Source organism: Leptopilina boulardi, unplaced genomic scaffold (genome assembly GCF_019393585.1).
Source record: "Leptopilina boulardi isolate dan_hultmark-lab unplaced genomic scaffold, ZJU_Lbou_2.1 LbouV2_305, whole genome shotgun sequence".
In the NCBI taxonomy this organism is placed as follows: domain Eukaryota; kingdom Metazoa; phylum Arthropoda; class Insecta; order Hymenoptera; family Figitidae; genus Leptopilina; species Leptopilina boulardi.
In genome coordinates, this window is record NW_026137869.1 from 204,144 (window position 1) to 224,851 (window position 20,708).

Genomic DNA, 20,708 nt, shown 5'->3' on the forward strand with positions numbered 1-20,708 from the left:
TATATATAAAAAAATTATATTTCATTTTTACATATATATATATATATAAAGATAAGGATATGAATAATTAATCGAAATTCTTTAAAAGTACTAAAAAAAAGTATTAATTTAAGTGTTCATAAAATAAAATAAATAATAAAAACGAGATTAGAGAATATATAGCTTTAACAAATTTTAATATGTATATAAAATTCCAGTTTCGATCGAAAATAAAAGGTAAAATTTGTCATATATATTTCATAATTTTAAAAAAAAAATTTTCTCTCAATGGATAATTTAAATATTAGTTTTCAAAATTTGATAAAATTACTTTTGTTATAATTAATTGTAAAATCAATTTTTAATTTCACATTCAAAAACAGTGGGACCATTTTCAAAATTACATTTTTTAATTTTCTTCTACATTTCTTCTATTCAAAAAAATAATTGTTCTTAAAAAAAAAAATTATCTTTACGTTATTATATGAAAAATATGTAAATAATTTCGCGATATAAAAATTATAATATTTTTCGGTTATTTATAAAAATTTATTAGCACATTACTATTTTTATCACAATATATTGTTATAGAAAATGTTAAGAGTTATATAAAATTTTATAATTGGAATTTATATTTGCGGGATAATATTATAAAGTTTTATTAAAAAATTTTATTTTTTCTATTTTATTTTATTATCATTATAATTATTTCGTTATTATTTTTATTATTTATTTTATTGCAAAAATTTTTTTTTAATATGACTAGAAATATTTTCCGATTTTACAGTGATTTTTTTTTTAAATTTTAAATAGACAAATAATTATATGGAATCCGTTTAATATAATACGCCCTTTGTGCATGATTTTACTCGAGTATCTCGCAGACTCGAATATCGCATGTCTCTCGTCTGCACACACACACAAATAGAAAATCCACTTGTAAGCTCGATTGTGACACTTGGAAACACAGAATCTGATTTAATCAATCGGTTCTCTCTTTGAAAAGTATATACATATATATATTTGTGTGTATACATATATACATATATGTATATATATATAGAGAGAGAGACAGTGACACTCGGAGATATATACAAAACCTGATTTAACCAATCAGAGTGTTACATTGAGAAAAAAATTGCAACTCGATTTTCCCGAATGTACATTTCTAATTTTATTTGTTTGTTGTTTGATTTCACCATAATTTTTCACCTATTCATGCAATTTTTCTTTTTTTAAATTAATTCATCTTTCATTCAAAAATATTAAATAAAAAAATATTTTTTTCTCAATAATTTTCATTTGAAATATTTTTTTTCAGTGTGAAAAATTTTTCTATAGGTACACTACCGTCCGAAATTGTGCGAACTCTGCTTTTTCAACAACTATAAAACTGTTCAAATCTTCAAAAATATTAAAACTAAAATTTTTTCCTCTTTATTTTATTAAAGTTAATAAAATTCTGAAAGAAATGACACCTTGACAAAGAGAATATGTTAATTTTTCAATTAGATATCTAAGAAAAACCCAATTTTCAATGTTTTTACTATTTTTTTTATTTCTCTGGCAAAAATTAATATTTTTAAACGTTCTTAGGCTCATTGAAATCGTATTTTGTTATGCAATTCAAATTATATAAAACAATTCATGTACACATTCTTCCCTAGCGTATGCAAACCGTGAAAGTTTGCTTATAAAATGTCAAAAAATTTAAATTTAATTTTACAATAAAATATAATATTTAAAAATCAAGTAAATATATCATTCTAAACTTTTCTGATTTATGTAAGTAAATTTAAGATTTATACATTTTACTGATCATTTTTTGTCATATAAATATTAATCACAATTTTTTGACATTCTATGAGCCAACTTTCACGGTTTGCATACGCTAGGGAAGAATGTGTACATGAATTGTTTTATATAATTTGAATTGCATAACAAAATACGATTTCAATGAGCCTAAGAACGTTTAAAAATATTAATTTTTGCCAGAGAAATAAAAAAAATAGTAGAAACATTGAAAATTGGGTTTTTCTTAGATATCTAATTGAAAAATTAACATATTCTCTTTGTCAAGGTGTCATTTCTTTCAGAATTTTATTAACTTTAATAAAGTAAAGAGGAAAAAATTTTAGTTTTAATATTTTTGAAGATTTGAACAGTTTTATAGTTGTTGAAAAAGCAGAGTTCGCACAATTTCGGACGGTAGTGTATAATTTTGAAATTAATTTTATTAATATTATAGAGAAAAAAAAAACGCTTAAAATTCGTTCGATTTTGCGCTCTTTAAAATTTGATCAGTAAAAATTTCATTCGAAATAAGTTTTTAAATTGCAATTTTTCAGTTTTCGAAAATTAAAATAATAAAAATAATAATTATAATAATAATAGTAGAATAATAATAATAATAATAATAATAACTAGATTAAAATTATGCGAAAAAAATCAGTGGAATTTGCACTGATTCAGTTTTAGAGAGTAAATGTTAAAACACGGAGAATTTTTATCTAATATATTGAAATATAGATTAAAAATAAATATATACATTATGTATAAAATTGACAAGGAAATAATTAATTGTTTTCAATAATATAGATAGAAAGAAAATGTAAAGAACAATTAAATATAAAATAAAAATTTATTAAATTATCTAGAAAATCAGAAAAAAAGTGAAGAAATTAAAAAAAAAATGTTTAATTTGATTTTTAAAATAATAATTTGCAAAATTATTAATTCTCGCATTAATTTGAATTTTCTCCTTTGTGCCAAGAAGCGATATCAAATAAATATTAATATTAATCCATCGTTTTAGTCTCTATTTTGCTCAAGGTACTTTACATTTTGCTTCAATAGACATACTTTGTACAGTTCCACTATTTTTCCCTTTTTTTAAAAAAGATTGTGTCTACCCTCTATTTGAGCCCCATGGGAGGTTGGCACATCAAAAAAAAGAGGGGGGGGGGGTATAAAAAAAAATGATGTTGGTCAACGTCAGCATAATTTATTTGAAATTTTATAGAAAAAGTTTACTTTAAATGATTGAATATCTATATACTATGTACATAATGTATAATAAAAAAAAAGGAAAAAACAAGAAAAGCACTTTACTATATATACTTGAGTTAGTAAAGAATATAAAGATGTATTTCGTTTCATTTTTGCAATGGGTCCAAAGGGAGCAGTTTTGTTATAAAATTATATACGCTTCGCGAAAGTGTATGTGTGCTATAGAGTACAAACATTAAGAGAAAAAAAAATTTATATTTCATGGAAAATTAATTTGATTAAAAGAAAATAAAATTTAATTTTTATCAACCAAATTCTGTGATATTTAATTTTTTTTTTATTTTAAATAAATTTTTTAAAAATGTGGAAAAGACAAAGAAAGTGACGAATAATAGAAGCAACAATCAAAGTTATTAGAAATAAAAATTTAATTCAATTTATAATCTTAAACAATTTTTAGTTTTTACCTCGGTTTTTTATCAAAAAAAAAGGATTTGACATACTAAATTTAATGTTTCTACTCTATACACAATTAGATCTTTACCAAAAAAAAATCACTTCAATAAATACATTATTTTAAAATTTGAAAAGCATTTTTTAATTTTTGTTTTTAATTTTAAAAATAAACGTTTATATATAAAAAAAGGTAATTTTGTAAATATACTTTAAGAAATACCGAAGATATTTTTTTTTTCATATCTTAAAATGCGTTTATAAACGAGATGAAAACTTCTACTTTAAACATTCGCGAACTTCAAAATAAACCAAAATAAAGATGTTTGTATTTCGGGTTATCAATAGTGCGCGCGCGCGTTTCATGTAAGGAAATTTTGAAATATTCTCACTTCTCTCTCTCGATGCGAGGGAAAAATATGAATTTAAATATTTACAAAATATTCGTTAAACTGAATCTCGAAATTTTATTCATGGAATAAATAATATACAACATACACACATTGCATCAGTGTATTTTTTTTCAAAAATATTTCATATTCAATAAAGTCGAATTTTTCACTCAAATATATTGTAATATGTATAATTAAAAATTTACGCCAAAAAGTTTTCATTTTCACTTTCTAAGTGAAAAAAACCTTATATAATACGAATTTTATTTATTTGTTATATTTTTTTTAATTTAAACAAAATAAAAAAATTTTTTGAAATTTTTTTTCCAAAATTGAGTTAAATCATTTAAAAAAGCAAACTTCGTCAACAATGTGTGTATATAGATATACATATATATTTATATAAAAAATAATTTATGTGCTGTATGCATTTATATTACGAAATATATTTATAATCGCGTAAAATGTATTGTAAATATCGATTATCGAAAATCGCCTAGTCTTTTATTTTTTTTTTTTTTCTATCATCATAGAGCGCGCAGAAAATGCAAATGAGGCGGTTTGCAAAAAGGTTTCAAAGTTCTTTCTCAGTTCTATAATAGATATCCTACACTTGAGAAAAATATAAATATATACACAAATCTATAATATTTCTCTTGATAATATATTATATAAATATAGAATATTTGTATTTTTTGTCAAGTTTTTTTTTTAAAACCACATTTCTATTTCTATCTTTATATATGACTATGTTTTAATGCTGCTTTATTAACATCGACATTTTCAAGAAATATTTATTATTATCAATATACGTGATTAAAAATAAAATAGAAAATTAATAGATATTCATTTATAGTTTTTATATGATGGATTTTATTTTTATTTATTAATGTGACGTACTTTGAAACAAGGGGACGTGAATGAAAAAAAAAATTATAGGTTATGTGATAATTTGTCAAATAAAAAATATACAAAGAGCATCAATTGAATTTTCATTAAATCTGAAAATAAAAACCGATTTACAAATAATTAATTTTTTTTATGTATATATAAAAGGAACATTTAATCAAGGCAAAACTATCATAAACATAACCTATAACTTTTTGCAGTTTAGGTTACTTTCTTCAGAGCGCGCCACATTTTTTTTCAAATTAAATTTTTATTTTAATTTTAATAAATAATTTTTTATTATAAAATAATAATTGGCAAATTTATCTATTTTATTTCGCGCAGCAATTAACGAATATGGAATTTAAAAATTTGCGCGGGAATTGTCTTAAAAATTTTCATATAACTCTGATAATTTTCTCCCCCCCCCCTTTAAATAGGTAAGCGATGGAGTGATAATTATTGTACGCATAAAAATATAATTACCTAAGTATAATTATGAAGGTGACATTGTATTATTGCTTGTGTATCATATATTTGCGCGCACATTTCGCATCCCTTGTATAATTATAATCGACGCTAATATGTACATCTGACAAGTGGTTTTATTGTGCATTGTAAGAAAGTTATGTCTATATGAGAATTGCAAAGAAAACAAAGAACAAAAAAAATATATCGTTGAGTTTTAATGAATAAAGTACATAAAACGCGATACGTAAGCGAAAAACAAAGTCTATCTTGATTTTACTCCTCGTCTAATCCACTTTTACCCCACCCTTTTTTTTCCCTTCAACTAATACCAGATGAGTTCATTCATAACGCAAGTGCTGACGTTTTATAATTTTTTTTTTTTTTTTTTGTGTGTTTCTCTCAAATATCGATTTTCTATAGGTCACTGTATTTTCAGTCTTACCATGCGCGAGGCAACGGTTCGTAATTCAATTTCTGGATCAATTCGTTTAACGATTACATAGTCTCAAGAGACACGTAGTCGTGAGAGAGAGAGAGAGTTGCTATACCTGGTACCTTCAACCTTCCCAAAGTATATATATCGATATACTCGTGGTCAATACTCTCCCAGGCAACGCCTGTTCTTCCGCTTTTCAAAACTATCAAAACAATTTTCTTTTAATTTAAAAAAAGGAGAGGCAGAAAAAATGAAATCTTCGAATTTTTCCATTTTTTTTTTGGAAATGCTATTTTTTCAAATCGAGATTAAATTCGATAAATGATAGAAAACTCTACCTTCTCACAGAAGGTTTTAATGTTCATAAACCGGAAATATCAAGGCGGAAACTAGACTGAAAAAATTAAATCTGACTAGACAGAAATATTCGACTTTAAACTCCTCCTTCTCACAGAAAGCAAGGTTCTCATTTTCAGACCTAAATTAGCCTTTAAAAAACATGATCGAGATTAAATTCGATAAATGATAGAAATATTCGAAACTCTACCTTCTCACAGAAGTTTACAATGTTGATAAACCGGAAATATCAAGGCGGAAAGTAGAGTGAAAAAAATCAAACCTAACTAGACTGAGAAATATTTGACATTAAACTCCTCCTTCTCACAGAAAACAAGGTTCTCATTTTTAGACCTAAATACTAGCCTTTAAAAAAACATGGAGCTTAAATTCGCCAAATAAAAGAAAGATTGAAACTCCACCTTCTCACAGAAGGTTTTAATGTTCATAAACCGGAAATATCAAGGCGGAAACTAAACTGAAGAAATTAAATCTGACTAGACAGAAATATTCGACTTTAAACTTTTCCTTCTCACAGAAAGCAAGGTTCTCATTTTTAGACCTAAATTAGCCTTTAAAAAACATGATCGAGATTAAATTCGATAAATGATAGAAAGATTCGAAACTCTACCTTCTCAAAGAAGGTTATAATGTTCATAAACCGGAAATATCAAGGCGGAAACTAGACTGAAAAAATTAAATCTGACTAGACAGAAATATTCGACTTTAAATTCCCCCTTCTCACAGAAAGCAAGGTTCTCATTTTCAGACCTAAATTAGTCTTTAAAAAACATGATCGAGATTAAATTCGATAAATGATAGAAAGATTCGAAAGTCTACCTTCTCATAGAAAATTATAATGTTCATAAACCGGAAATATCGAGGCGGAAAGTAGAGTGAAAATAATCAAACCTAACTAGACTGAGAAATATTCGACATTAAACTCCTCCTTCTCACAGAAAGCAAGGTTCTCATTTTTAGACCTAAATACTAGCCTTTAAATAAACATGGAGCTTAAATTTGCCAAATAAAAGAAAGATTGAAACTCCACCTTCTTACAGAAAGCAAGGTTCCACTCCTTTATCTCTGATCACTTTTTTTAATTTTGATATTTACATTTTCTGTTCAAAAAATCAAAAACCACAATTCTACAAAGTTACGAATGGGAGACTTGCTTTCTGTGAGAAGGTAGAGTTTAAATATTAAAATCTTCTATGAGAAGATAAGGTTTCGAACCTTTCCACAATTTGTCGAATTTAATATCCATTGGAAAAAAATGCAAGCCTATCAAAAAAAAATAATGGAGATTAAATTCGAAGAAAGATTCAAACTCCACCTTCTCACAGAGAGCAATGTTTTATTTGTTCATTTTTTGTAATTTTATTAAAAAAATTTGTTCGGAAAAGCCTAAGACTACAAAACTGAAATGTTAGGAAAAATTTGAAATACTACTTTCTTTATATGGGAATGTAGAAAATGCACAGCCTTGCTTTCTATGAGAAGGAAGAGTTTAAATCTTTATATCTACGTGAAAAAAAATTTAAATGATATTGATCAAGTGTATTCTTGGTCTCTCGGTTTATATATATATAAAAAGAGAGAGATTCTCACATCAATTTACACGTCGGCTCATCATCTAGTCTTCTTGAACTTTGCTGAAGCATCTACTTAAATGGAAACAAAAGCCTTCATTGTCAGGTAAGTGGGCCCTAGAATGAAAAAGGGTAAAACGAATATCTAACCGACTGTAGTATCTAGTAATATCTTCAATCCCCCAAGGATCTTAAATATAACTCATAGCTAAAGAAGACTGCTACCTCTCTCTCTCTCTCTCTCTCTTTGAAATAAATTGCATAGCTATATTCCTTTTCCCTTACGATTCTCACAGGATTCAATACACTCAACTCGAAAAAAGAATTAAAAAAAAATATTGGATCGCAAAAAAAAAGTTATATCCTTTCATTTTAAATATCTTTTAGTAAATTTTTCTTTCTATATTATTCATTTTTAGCATTTCTAATAATAGTAATTATTTTTACAAATAAAAAAAAAATATAAACAAAATAAATTGTATTTAAGAAAATTGCTTTTCTAATTTATTTATTGACTCCGACTTTTCGGCTACAAAATAGAATTTGGTTTTGTATTTTTTAAATATTATCCCAATTGAAAAATATAAAAAAAAATTAGAAACAAAAATGACAGGAAAAAAAAGTCGCGAAGGCGAATTACTTTTCTTAAAAGATAACTGACCCAATGTATCCTTATCATTTTTGAAGGACTCCCAACATCCTTCTGTGTAACGCTGACAAATAAGAAAATTTTAAAGTCCAAACGTTCTACAATTTCCTTTTCTTTGATAAGGATTCATGAGTATTCCTTTGAAGTGACTTTCGGAAAATAGTTTCCACGTATTTTCGACCTTCGGGCTATGTCGAGTTATCTTTGCCACTCCTGCTGTTAACTTCCCTTCCTTATCATTATATACTTCAAGTTTCTTGTTACATAAAAATTTACGTTACTCTATTTCTTTATATAGAAAAATAGAATTTTTTTGTTATTTTAAATATTTTCATTTTTTCTAATGAAATTCTCGAATATTAAAAAAAAAAAAAAATGAAAATAATATTGATTTAAAAATTTTTGAAAGTAAGTTTTAAAATCTCCTGAGAGCGAATTTTCGCAACCCTCTTTGGCAAATGTATGCAATATATCAGGAATTAGGTAAGTAAGCGCTTTCAGAAGCTTCTCTCTCTCTCTCTCTCTCTCTTTTACACACATACACACACATACTAAAAAAGTAAATAAGCTCATCGGGTTGGTACTTGCGTGGAATTACGAATCCTCATCAAAGTTTATAAAATAATTTATTACCCCAAGTGAGTAATTTGCATAAAAAGCGAAGTATTCCCAGATACCTCCTATCTATGTAGAACAGCAACTTTACACTAATTACTATTCATTGCCTACTCTTTCTTATATACCAAAATTTCTAATACCGAAACACACTTATATGCACTTTCTCATCAAAGAAAACACCCCTTTTGCTTACAGGTGCATTATACCTCGAATTCACGTAAATTACACGAATATTTACCCCATTCACCCCCTTCCTTGAACTTTCTTCGGCGCATATCATTTTATTGAAATTATCTTAGTTGAGACTATTTGCTAGAGCGCGCACATGTTATTTCTTCATTGAAATTGTAAACTTTAATCTTACTCTCTATATACACATATATATAAAGTTTCTCTCTTCCAAAACTGATAAAGCAAGAGTTAATTTTACCATTCACTTTTAATTAGAGTAAACTTTCTACTTGTGCTGAAGCAATCAAGTTAACTTATCGTGGATTAAGTTTCGAGTAAAAGCAGTGCTGCCAATTCTAAAACTATCAAACGAATATATATAGGGCGGCGCGCAAGGCAAAGAAAATGTAAAAGCGGTAAAAGTTAAATAACATACTGTAAAAAAAAATATAAAAAAAAATTATATATATAAAAGTAACAAAATTTAAAGTTTTTTAATTAAATATGTTTGATGAATTTAAAGAGGCCAAAAGAGTTTTTTTTTTTATTCACGATAACATGATAAAAAACAAGTCTTTTTTAATTAATTAAAATATATCTCATAAGGTTTTTATTTAGTATTTATTTTGTACTTACTGAAAAAAAAATTATTTCATTCAAATAAATAATAAATAATTTCTGTATTTGAAAAAAATACCATATCTAAAATAATAATTATTTGATAGAAATAAATATTTATTAGATAATAAAGTAACCGATAAGGTGAATTAAATAAATTTTTTTTTCAGTTCATAAAATTAGTATAAACTGACAATAATATAAATTTAAATAATTTTTCCAATAAATTAAAATCTTTACCTTAAATAACGACGTTTTAGCTTCAAGGAGATTTTCTTTCAAACTAAATAGAGACCTCGGAGATCCCTACTTTCAAGTTAAATTTCCATTTAGAAAATGTAAAAAATAACCGTCAAAATAGACCGAGTTCTAAATAGTCTGAAACTGGAGAATCCTGTGTCCTTCGAAGATCCCTTTTTTACTTTTGCCCTTATCGTTGAAGCACGTAACATCACAAGCCATCGAGGATAGAATCTGCAAAAAGAAAAATTAAAATACTGTCAGTTTCAATTAAAATACTGTAAATACGTCAAAAAATTCCCTTCACAGTTAACATAATGATATTAAATTAATATCAAAATGACAATTGAATTATTTTTTTTAAACGAATTTTTCTCAATTTAATATAAATTGAAAAAAATTTATTTAATTCAAATAATCAGTTAGCGAATAAATAATTTATTGAACCAAATAATTTTTATTTGAATCAATAAGAGAATACATACAAATTTTCAACTATTTAACAAAATAATTTTCAAAATAAAATTATTTTTAAAATAATTTTCAAAACAAAATTATTTTTAAAATAATTTTTTGAAGTAATAATTTCTGTATTTGAAAAACATACCATTTAATTGACTCAAGTAATAAATAATAATTGATACAAATAAATATTTATTTGCTAATAATAAAGTAAAGGATTATTTAAATCAAATATTTTTTATAAGTAGTAAAAGACAATGTACAGTCAAACATTGTTTATTTCAAAATAATTATATAATTAAATATTTACACTCAGAAAAAAGATATGTTTGAACCAAATGTACCATTTTTTTATATTTACCCAATTTTTTGGTTAGTTCAAACAAAATTTGTTTAATTCAAATAAATATTTATTTGATCTAAATAACTGTTTGGTTTATTTTAATAAATTTTTTGAACAAAGAAAAAATTTGATTGATCTAAATAAACGTTTGGCTTATGCAACCAAATGTTTGTATATCAATGCATTTATTTTGTTGATTTAACCAAAATTTGGTTGCTTCAAACGAATTTTTTTCTGAGTGTAGTAGTAATGAGTTTCAATTCTATTCTAATTTTTTCTATCAGTAGAAAAATTTAGTTTCACTCAGACAGACAGATATAAATTTATCTAATTTTAATATATAAGTAGTAAAAGTAAATTTTAGTCAGACACAAACGATTTAAATTCATAGAATTTTTAATATCCGTAGTAAAAGACAATTTCAAATAGACTATTTTTTCACGAATTTTGTAAATATATTAATAGTAAAAGTCACTTACAGTAAGACAATATTTCTAATTTTTATAAATATATTAATAGTAAAAGTAATTAAATAATATAAATTAATTAAATAGTAATAGTAATTAATTCCATTAATTTTGGTATTAGTAGTAAAAGTAAATTTCAGACAGATCTCGAATTTTAACACAAGTAGCAAAAGACAGTTCTAATAAAACCTAATTTTTAAAATCTAAATTTTGAGATCATTTTTTTTTTAAAATAAATATAAACTATTTTAAGAGCATGTACAGCACTTAAGAGATACATTAAAATATTCTTTAACACAGATGCAAATTTTTTTTTTCATCTCATATTTTATTAATAAACAACGTTTGTAAAAAAAATAAAGTTAAAGTAAAATTAACACAGAGATTTGTAAAATCCACTAGAGAAATTCTGTTGGAAATTATATTTACTCATTTGCTCATAAATTTTACTGGTTTTTCTTTTTTATTATTTTGCGTAAAAAAAGAAGCACCGTGAGATTAATAAGAGTTGTGCTAATATAAAAGAGTGATAATAAATCTTCATCTTGTAATTGTGCTACTCTTTTGTGGTATTCTAAACAATTATAACTTAAGTAATTAAAAGAAAAAGCTTATATATATATATAACTACTTGACTTTCATTTAACAAATTACGAAGATAAATAAAGCACAGAGGAAACGAAGTTTAGTAACTCTAAACTCGATTTTGCGTTCTTAAGAAACTTTAACTTATACACTGTTAAAGAAAAAAAAAATTATTTCTTTTAAATAATCCGTTAATTATTATCGAAAATAAATATACTTATTATATTAAATATTATTATAATAATTATATTTTTTTTCAATATACCCCCCCCCAATATATCCCCCCCACCCTTTGACAAATTCGAAAAGAAATTATAAATAATTTTTTGTTAATAAAAAAAAATGTTGGCTAAAAAATTAATTGGAAATTTAATTTTTAAATACTATTTTTCAAAATGGTAATATGAGAGCAATTCAATTCACGATTATATATATATATATATATATATATATATATCAAGCGAAATTCAATGGACTAAACATTCTAGAGAAAATAAACAACATTTAAAGAGTTGAAAGTTCCCCAAAAAAATAAAAGAAAACTGAAAATACACGAGGTTCATTACTTACGAAACTTTGTACAAGTATAGATAGAATGAAAGACTAGTTGCGATTACGAAAACACATGAGAGTCTGTATATCGTTAAAGTGTATCGCTTTTTTTTAAAAAAAACTTTAAAATATGCTCTCATACGAATTCATTACTTACAACCCCTCTTTCAACGTTTTCACAAAGTCATCAAAAAAAAAATTTTAATAAATTTTAAAATTAATAATTTTTCTTTTTTCAAAATTTTCCTCATTTTCTTTCAATAATTTACTTCTAATGAAGATCATTAAATTATAAATTTAATTTATTTAGTAAAATTGATTAAAATAATTATTAATTAAAATTAATCACAATTGTAAATAAAAATAATTTTCTATTTTTTATATAAAAATTTTTTCTTTTTAAATATTATTTTTATGCATTTGTCTAAAATTAATTAATATTTGTTGTAGTTTGAATGACAAAAAAAAATTGAGTAAAAAAATATATTGTTATTTCTATACTACTTTGTACACGAGTGTCGTAAATTGTAACGTTTTCGACAGTAGGTTACAAATTTCTGCTAGTCAGATATCTCTATATGTGCAGTAAATTTTTCTACATGTACACAATTCTGGACCATTTTAAAGTTTAGCTTGATCACTCTTCTGATATATTGACATTTTATCATTATTTACAATGATTTACAGAACTCACATTCTTTATCAGTTTTTTTTTTTTTTTTTATTGTCTTTAAACATTTTTATTTTCACAATTCAGAAAAAAGAAATTTTAAATTAATGAAATAAATATATTTAAAATAGAAGAGATAATCACTAAATCAATGAATGTTCTTTTTAGTTTAGAAAAAACTTTGTAAATTTTCTTTTTGTTTTCGGTTCTTTCTTTACAAGAGCTTACAATACCACTTAAGAGTTGAACTTTGTCTTTTATAATTGAAAACCAACTGTGGTGGCTTTAATTCCCTAAAGTTTCACTGAAACAAGGGAAATGCTTTGGCCACACGTTCCAGACACGTCTAACAAAGCTGCTTGTATGCCATTCGCACCTCAACCATCCCATGGCAATGAAAAGTAAACGAAACAGGAACCCGCTTGGAACAAGAAACGTACATGTATAAGTAAAACCAGGGGATGCTGCAGCTCGACAAGGAAAGAGAAAAAGAGAGAAAAAAAAAACAAGCTTAAACCTTTTAAGGTTCCACTTCTCCTCTCATTCTCCTTTTCTCCTAACGAACCTTCTATCGTAGAGTTAAGTTAAAAGGTCGCCCACCTTTAGATTCAATTCAATCAAGCCAATCAAGCCTTTTATATAAGTCTTGAGACAGAATAAAAGTGGTTTATTTCCATAAAATTGTTCAACTATAGCATGAGCAACGAGAGCTTTTTTTTTATTTGCTTACAATTTTTTTTTTTTTTTTTTTTTAACTAAAACTGAAAATATTATCTTTCTCTCTCTGAATAAAACTCGCTGAATAATTACTAGATTAATAGAAAAAAATTAAAAACGCTTTATCTGATATCAATTTTCCAATTGATATACCAAAATTACAAAAATTTTTGAATAAAATATATTTTTACTACACTGAAAAAAAAATATTTGATTCAAATAATCGGTTACTTTACTATTATCAAATAAATAATTACTTGAATGAAATAATTTTTATTTGAACTGTATTTGTACACAGGAAATTATAAGGTATTAAAATAAGCTGCAACGCTTATTATTTTAATCCAATTTTGCTTATTTTAATACCAAAATGGATTAAAATAAGCAAAATTGGATTAAAATAATAAGCGTTGCAGCTTATTTTAATGCCTTTTAATTTTCTGTGTAGTAATAATTTCTGTATTTGAAACAAATATCATCTCAAATAATAATTATTTATTACCAATAAATATTTAGTTGAAAATTGTAAAGTAATCGATTATTTGAATAAAATATTTTACGATTAAATAGAAATTCAATCAAATAACAATTTGGTTAAAAGGAAAATTAGATTGAGAGTAAATTCGGCAAAGTAATAACTAAACTACACGAATTTTAATTGTTCTGTCTTAACTAAAACCGACTCTCACTACTGATACCACTTTACGAGAGTTTAACATGTTTTGTCTGAGTGAAACTGTCATTAACTACGAATGTTAAAAAATAAAATAAAATTACTATTACTATATATAATAAAATTCGATAACAATTTAACAACAAAAATAATTATACAATGGGGGCAGAAATTTTTAAATCAAAATATTATTAATTTTCAAAACAATATTTTATAAAAAAATTTTAAATTCTGTTTTAATTATTATATCAGGGATCATTTATTTCAATTTTGCAATTGTTTTTTCATATTTGAAAATAATTAAAATTTAATTTATGCAATTATTTTTAGACAAAAATGTAATTGACGAAAAATTCGATAACAATTTAACAACAAAAATACAGTGGGGGCAGAAATTTTTAAATCAAAATATTATTAATATTCAAAACAATATTTTATAAAAAATTTTAAAATTCTGTTTTAATTATTATATCAGGGATCCTTTATTTCAATTTTGCAATTGTTTTTTCCAATTTGAAAATAATTAATATTTAATTTATGCAATTGTTTTAAGATAAAAAAATAAAAGTCGAAAAATTCGGTTTTTTGTATTATTTTCTCCAAAAAAACAAAAAAAAAAAAATTAATCCCTGATGTGAAAAGAAATGTAATTTGAGATCCCCTTGTTTTATAGACATTACGAATGAAGGAGAAATTCTTTAGGTCGTGAAAAGCATGGTGTATAAAAAAATTAAATCGACCGTACTCTCGTAACCTATCCTTAGTGGAAAAGCAAGCGCCAAAATGAGAAAAGATTGTAAATCGCTATATATATATATCGTTTGATTAACAGATTTAACGATGTGAAGAAAAATTGCTTTTAATTAATTAAATTTAATAAAATATAAATTTAATTTGAAAAGATATTAATAAAATACGTTTGCTGATGTTTAGAACTTCTCAAATAGGAATATTTTAAATTTTTTTTAAAAACAAAAGAAATGTTTAATTGTAAACCATTTTTTAATATTACCCATATTATCAATTTTCAATTAATATTTTAAAAATCGAAATTTTGTATCAAAAATTGATATTAAGACTCTATTAAAAAAAAATAATAATAATAATAATAAATATCCATAGAATTTTTATCTCTTTTTTAAAAATCAGTGTGTAGCGGGAAAAATGGGAAATATTAAATAAAACTCTAAGTCGGTAAATAATTTGGTTATCAACTCACGAGCGGTTTCCACTTTATCTTCTTACCTTTCGAGATACATATAAGCTGAATTATTTTACGATCCCAGAAGAGTTGCGCGCACACTCCAAAAATTGTTGGTAACGGTCGATGAATTCGTTATATATATTTTCCTAAAAAAAAAGAAGAAGAATAAAAGAAATTAAATTTTTGCGAAAATTTCCTCTTTATTCTAAAATTTATATGACAAATAATTATAATAATAATAATAAATTTGCCATGTAATCGATTTAATTTGTTTTTTTTTAAATACCAATTAAATTGCAAATTAATTATTAATTTACTATTAAAAAAAAATGATTAATAAAAAAAATTATTTTTAACAAATGTAATAAATTAAAATATGTTATTATTAACAAACAAAAAATTGGGTAAAAATGTAATTTTTGAAAGTGAGGTGGTGAAGAGGGGGGGAGGCGGTAAAATTGAACTTTATGGTCAATTGAGTATATTGAGAAATGTTATTTTCGTACAAAATCGACATTGAATATCATTGAAAACAAATCGTTTCGTGTACAGCAATAAAAGTAAGCCGAATCCTCACAATTTTTCTGATTCGATTTGGAGAAATTGGATCAAAGCCAAAGTCGAACATACTCTCTTTCTCTCTCTCTCTCTCTGTAATCAATTGTTCCTGGTTTTCAGAACCGAAAGGATGGAATAAAGTTCACTAACTGGACATTCGCCAAATAGTATATAGCAAGTTTGATTTTGCCCATATGATATTGTTCATTTGTGTTTCAAAACGAGAAAAATCATTATTTTTAAATGCAATTTTTTCAAATAAAAAAAAAAATTATTTTTAATATTTAAATTTTAATAATATTTAAACTAGTTAATGTTAATTTAGAAAGTATTATCAATAACTTACAATAAATAATATTTCAAAAATATTTTTATGAAAAAAATTCTTTTTGTCAATTTCAAATACAAAAATTGATAATAAATACGTAACTGACACTATCTCAATTAAAAAAAAAAATACATATATATATATATTTTCCATTTCAATGGACTTTCAAAGACCGAAGTTCATATTTTGTATTTTGTTTTATAAACCGATTAATGGATTTTATTTTGCGATAATAATAATAATAATAATAATATAAATTTATTTTTCAATATAAAAAAATCAGAGGAATAAAATTTTAAGAAACGTTTTGAATTTCAATTTTTCAATGTTCAAAGGAAAAGAATTTTCCCACAAGGGAAATTTTTTTATTGTCTTTATTTATGAGATTGGAAAAAATAAAAATTTGACGTATACGTTATTCATTGTTTTTTTTGCACCTCATATTATATATATTAAAGTGGACACTGTCATATGCGGTAACATGAGAAAAGAGATGGCGACGGATAGTTAATAGGACGTCGTGTCGTGAAATAGATTGTCGGAAGGGGTTGAGCTGGTATAGCCCTTTAATTAAGTCGGTCCAAGTAACTCTGAGAAATCGCAGAAAATTTGTATTATAGAGAACATTATGAGGAACGTGCTCAATTTTTTTTTTTTTTTTTTAAATATATATTCTTGAAAAAAAAAATTTTTTTTTTCATTTTTTCTCACCACCTTAAAAAAAAAAAACCATTACTTTATATCTATATATAATGCAAATTTTATTCCACTCGATCGTAATCGAAAATTGCAAGTATAAATATTCGTTGAGTTCAAGCAACATGACTTTCATTTTCCTTCCGCTATTTTCTCCCTTGGCTTATAAGTGAGGACGTGAAATAAGGAAATGAAAAAGATTCGGGTTAACGGTCACATGAATAATGAAAATGTGTCACCAAGCATTTTCCAATAGAAATAAACTATTATTTCTCATTAAAATTCTAACAGTTTCTATTATTTCCTTCTATACTATTATTTTACATATCTGCTTCGTAAACTCAGTAAATATAAAAAAAGAGTTTATGATTTACTTTCTATATATTTATTTTATTTACATGTTTGTATGATTTAATTTTGTCTTATCAGGTTTATATATTTCAAACTTTTTTTTTTTAAATTAAATTTAATCTAATTATTATTAAAATATTCTTGAATATTTTTGATATAATAAAAAAATGTTTTTAAATATAAAATTTTCAGATGACGTAAGAATTTATTTTAAGTAAAAAATAAAAAAGAGCAAATAAAGCGATGATTAAAATAAATAGATGAGAGAGGAATGAAGAAAAGCAAGGTATGCAATTGATTTTGTCAAAGACTTTTGCTATTTAGAAAAGTTAGCACACTTGATTAAATTAAAGGCTTCTAAAACTTAATTCACAAAACTACGTCTGCTTTGTTTTGTCGGAATTTATTCAACCTGCCTCTTGTATTTTAAGGAAAGCACCCGAGAGTAATTTATTAAAGGAAAATAAAATTAATTTTCCTCAAGCCAAAGATCTTTCTTTCTCTTTATTATATTTATGCATTATTAAAACGTTACTTCAATTAATATCTTTAATTTAATAAAAAAGTTAAATGAATACTAATTACTGATTATTAATAAATAATTCAGTTAATTTAAATAATTTAATTATTTTATTTAAATAAAAATTTATAAATTAAAAAATATTTAGTTTAATTTTTTTAAAAAGTACTTTCCAATTAAAGATCTTTAATTGTAGAATAAGATATTGCAGAGGAAATTTTCTCGAGTTTATTGTGCAAGGAAAGTTAGTAAACCAATTGAAGTTATAAATGAAGCATTTAGTGAGCTAACGTGGTTGAATAAACTTCACTTCTAAATCTTAACTATGCTTGTAATGTAGATGGAATTACACGAACATTGTTGAGTAGTTTCAGTGTACAAAGTAGATTTAAGTTAGATGCGTGGACATGAGCTTGAAGGGTAGTTTCTAACGAAGCAACTAAACGAGCAAGATCTTGTTATAGTTCCATGGGAGTTATAAAGGAATTTATTAACGCGAAAAGCAACGTTATCAGGACGATAATCGAAAAGATATTAACGATATAACATATACTAACATGTAATTTAATAGGAAAATTTCAAGCTCCACCTTCTGTCTTATTTAAGTAATGGAAGTAAGGTTAGAAACTTTTAATAATCTTTCAAAACTCTAATATTAACATAAGAGAAAAAGAAAATTTTTTTTTTTCAAATTAGAATTGAAATAGCACTATTTATATTCAAATTTCACAAATATTTATAAAAAGCAAATTATTTGCAATATACAATTGTTTATTTGTGTAATATTCTCAAACAATATATTAGAAAACAAAAATTGTTGACAAATATTTTGTTAGAAAATTGATAATTTTAAATATATTTTCAATAAAATAGCATAAAATCTTACCGAGAAAATAATAATCAAGCTTCAAATATAATTTTCCTTTTAAATATTGCAAATTGTGTGTAAATTGTGAAAATTATTGCGTTATAACCTCAATTCTAGTCACTTGACTAAAGACTTTTGACACACGTTTTGAAACTATATGTATTAGTTGAATCGTAATTATTAAAACAACCATTGTCGAAATAACTTTATATTGACTATGAAATAATTATTATCCAACTGAAATTGATGCAAAAACAACGAACGTATTGTAAATAAACACTGTTATTGAAGGCGCCAAAAGCTAAGTGAATGTCGTCGCAAACGCATCAATATGAAGCCTGTTCAAGTGAGGGCGCCACATCTGCAGCGCGCGAATTTAGAAATTTTTAATTTGCCCGAGATAATTATAGAAATAAATAAATGAACATTGATATATTTCAACTTTATCAATAATTTGAATTAATTAATAATTAACAAATAAATTAATAATTTAATTACAATAGGTGCTAGAGGATGTCCAAGTACAAAATAGTACTTGGATGCGCGCGCATTGTATTGCCAACTGTCGCAGAGCACAAGCTAGCCTCCCTCGATCAAATTATTTACTATAACCTATTGTTACATTCCATTGTTTACTTTGTTACACAAAAATTTAAATAATAATCTGTTATTGCATACTAAAACTACAAATCTCCTAACAAAATGGCAACACTATGATGATAATATCAGTTAATTTATGTTCATTATTAATGTTAATTTCTGTCATTTAATTTTAAAAAGTATATATTATTTATTCAATTTAATTAAATAATATAATAGCTCAACACTCACCGCAAATCACTATTTTCGTCGATTCATCATCCAGTTATACATTATCACTCCACCTGATATAATACTTTTGTTTTATATAATTTTGAATAATTATATATTTTATATATAATTATTTTTGTTTAAACATATAATGATGTAGAAAAATAGGAATGTGTTTACGATTTTGTTCTTGAATATTGGAAGTAGTTGTCCAGTTCCAACAAGGAATAAAAGTTGAAAATATTTTTTTTAAGCAGTACAGATGTTACGTCTTGAAGAGGTAACTGCTCAATGAAGCTCTTGTAAAAAATAGCTTATATTTATAAACGTTGACTGCAAGTGCCCCCCACCAGTCTACCGCAGTGAATACCCGGACCAATCAGCGCACGGCAGGCAGAGAGCTCGAAGTATAAAAACTAGTCTCCGCATACAGCGCGCTTATATCCATCCTGGACGTTTATCGAGGAGAGATCTATATCGCTTAAAAAAAAATATGAATACTCTCTTCCCCCACTATTTTCACATTTTTTGGAGCACATTAGAAATATTATAGTTTATTTTAAAATAGTTTTATTAAATTTGCACAATTTTAGTTTGCATTTATACTTTTTAATAGTGTTTTTAAAGAAGAATATCAATAGTATTATTTCATCACATCAATTCTATATATGAAAGCATAAGAAGGTTATGTTTAATATATACCAGGTAAATTTTTTTTTTATTCTAGTTTATAAAAATTTTATTATTTATTTTAATTGTCTGCTATTTGTCAATTTAATCACCCACGGTGTATAATTAATTAATCAACCCTTTTATTGATATTTATATGGGAATTGTAAATAATAATAATCCCGATGAGTTTATTAATAATAATTATATATGTGTGTAGTAATAGAAATATTGAAAAGTGACATTTTAAAAGAAAGAATAATATAGAAAAAAAAACTCGCAGATCAATTTCGAAATATTGTCATAAGAAAAACAGAGATAAGTGCTTTGCATCTTATTTTAAGTGCTACAATAATATTTTGGTTATTTTAAGATAAAAACCG

General features: G+C 24.7%; 1 long non-coding RNA gene across 1 annotated transcript in view; it reads right to left on the reverse strand.

The window, feature by feature from the left end:
- The window catches only part of LOC127283052 (uncharacterized), an 80,389-nt gene extending 61,253 nt beyond the window's left edge, over window positions 1-19,136 (reverse strand). The window contains exons 1-3 of the long non-coding RNA XR_007843295.1: window positions 18,865-19,136; window positions 15,567-15,671; window positions 9,853-10,086 (exon numbers count right to left, since the gene is read on the reverse strand). This is a non-coding gene — a long non-coding RNA (uncharacterized LOC127283052). The remainder of the gene's footprint in view (window positions 1-9,852; window positions 10,087-15,566; window positions 15,672-18,864) is intronic.
- Window positions 19,137-20,708: the final 1,572 nt, after the last annotated feature.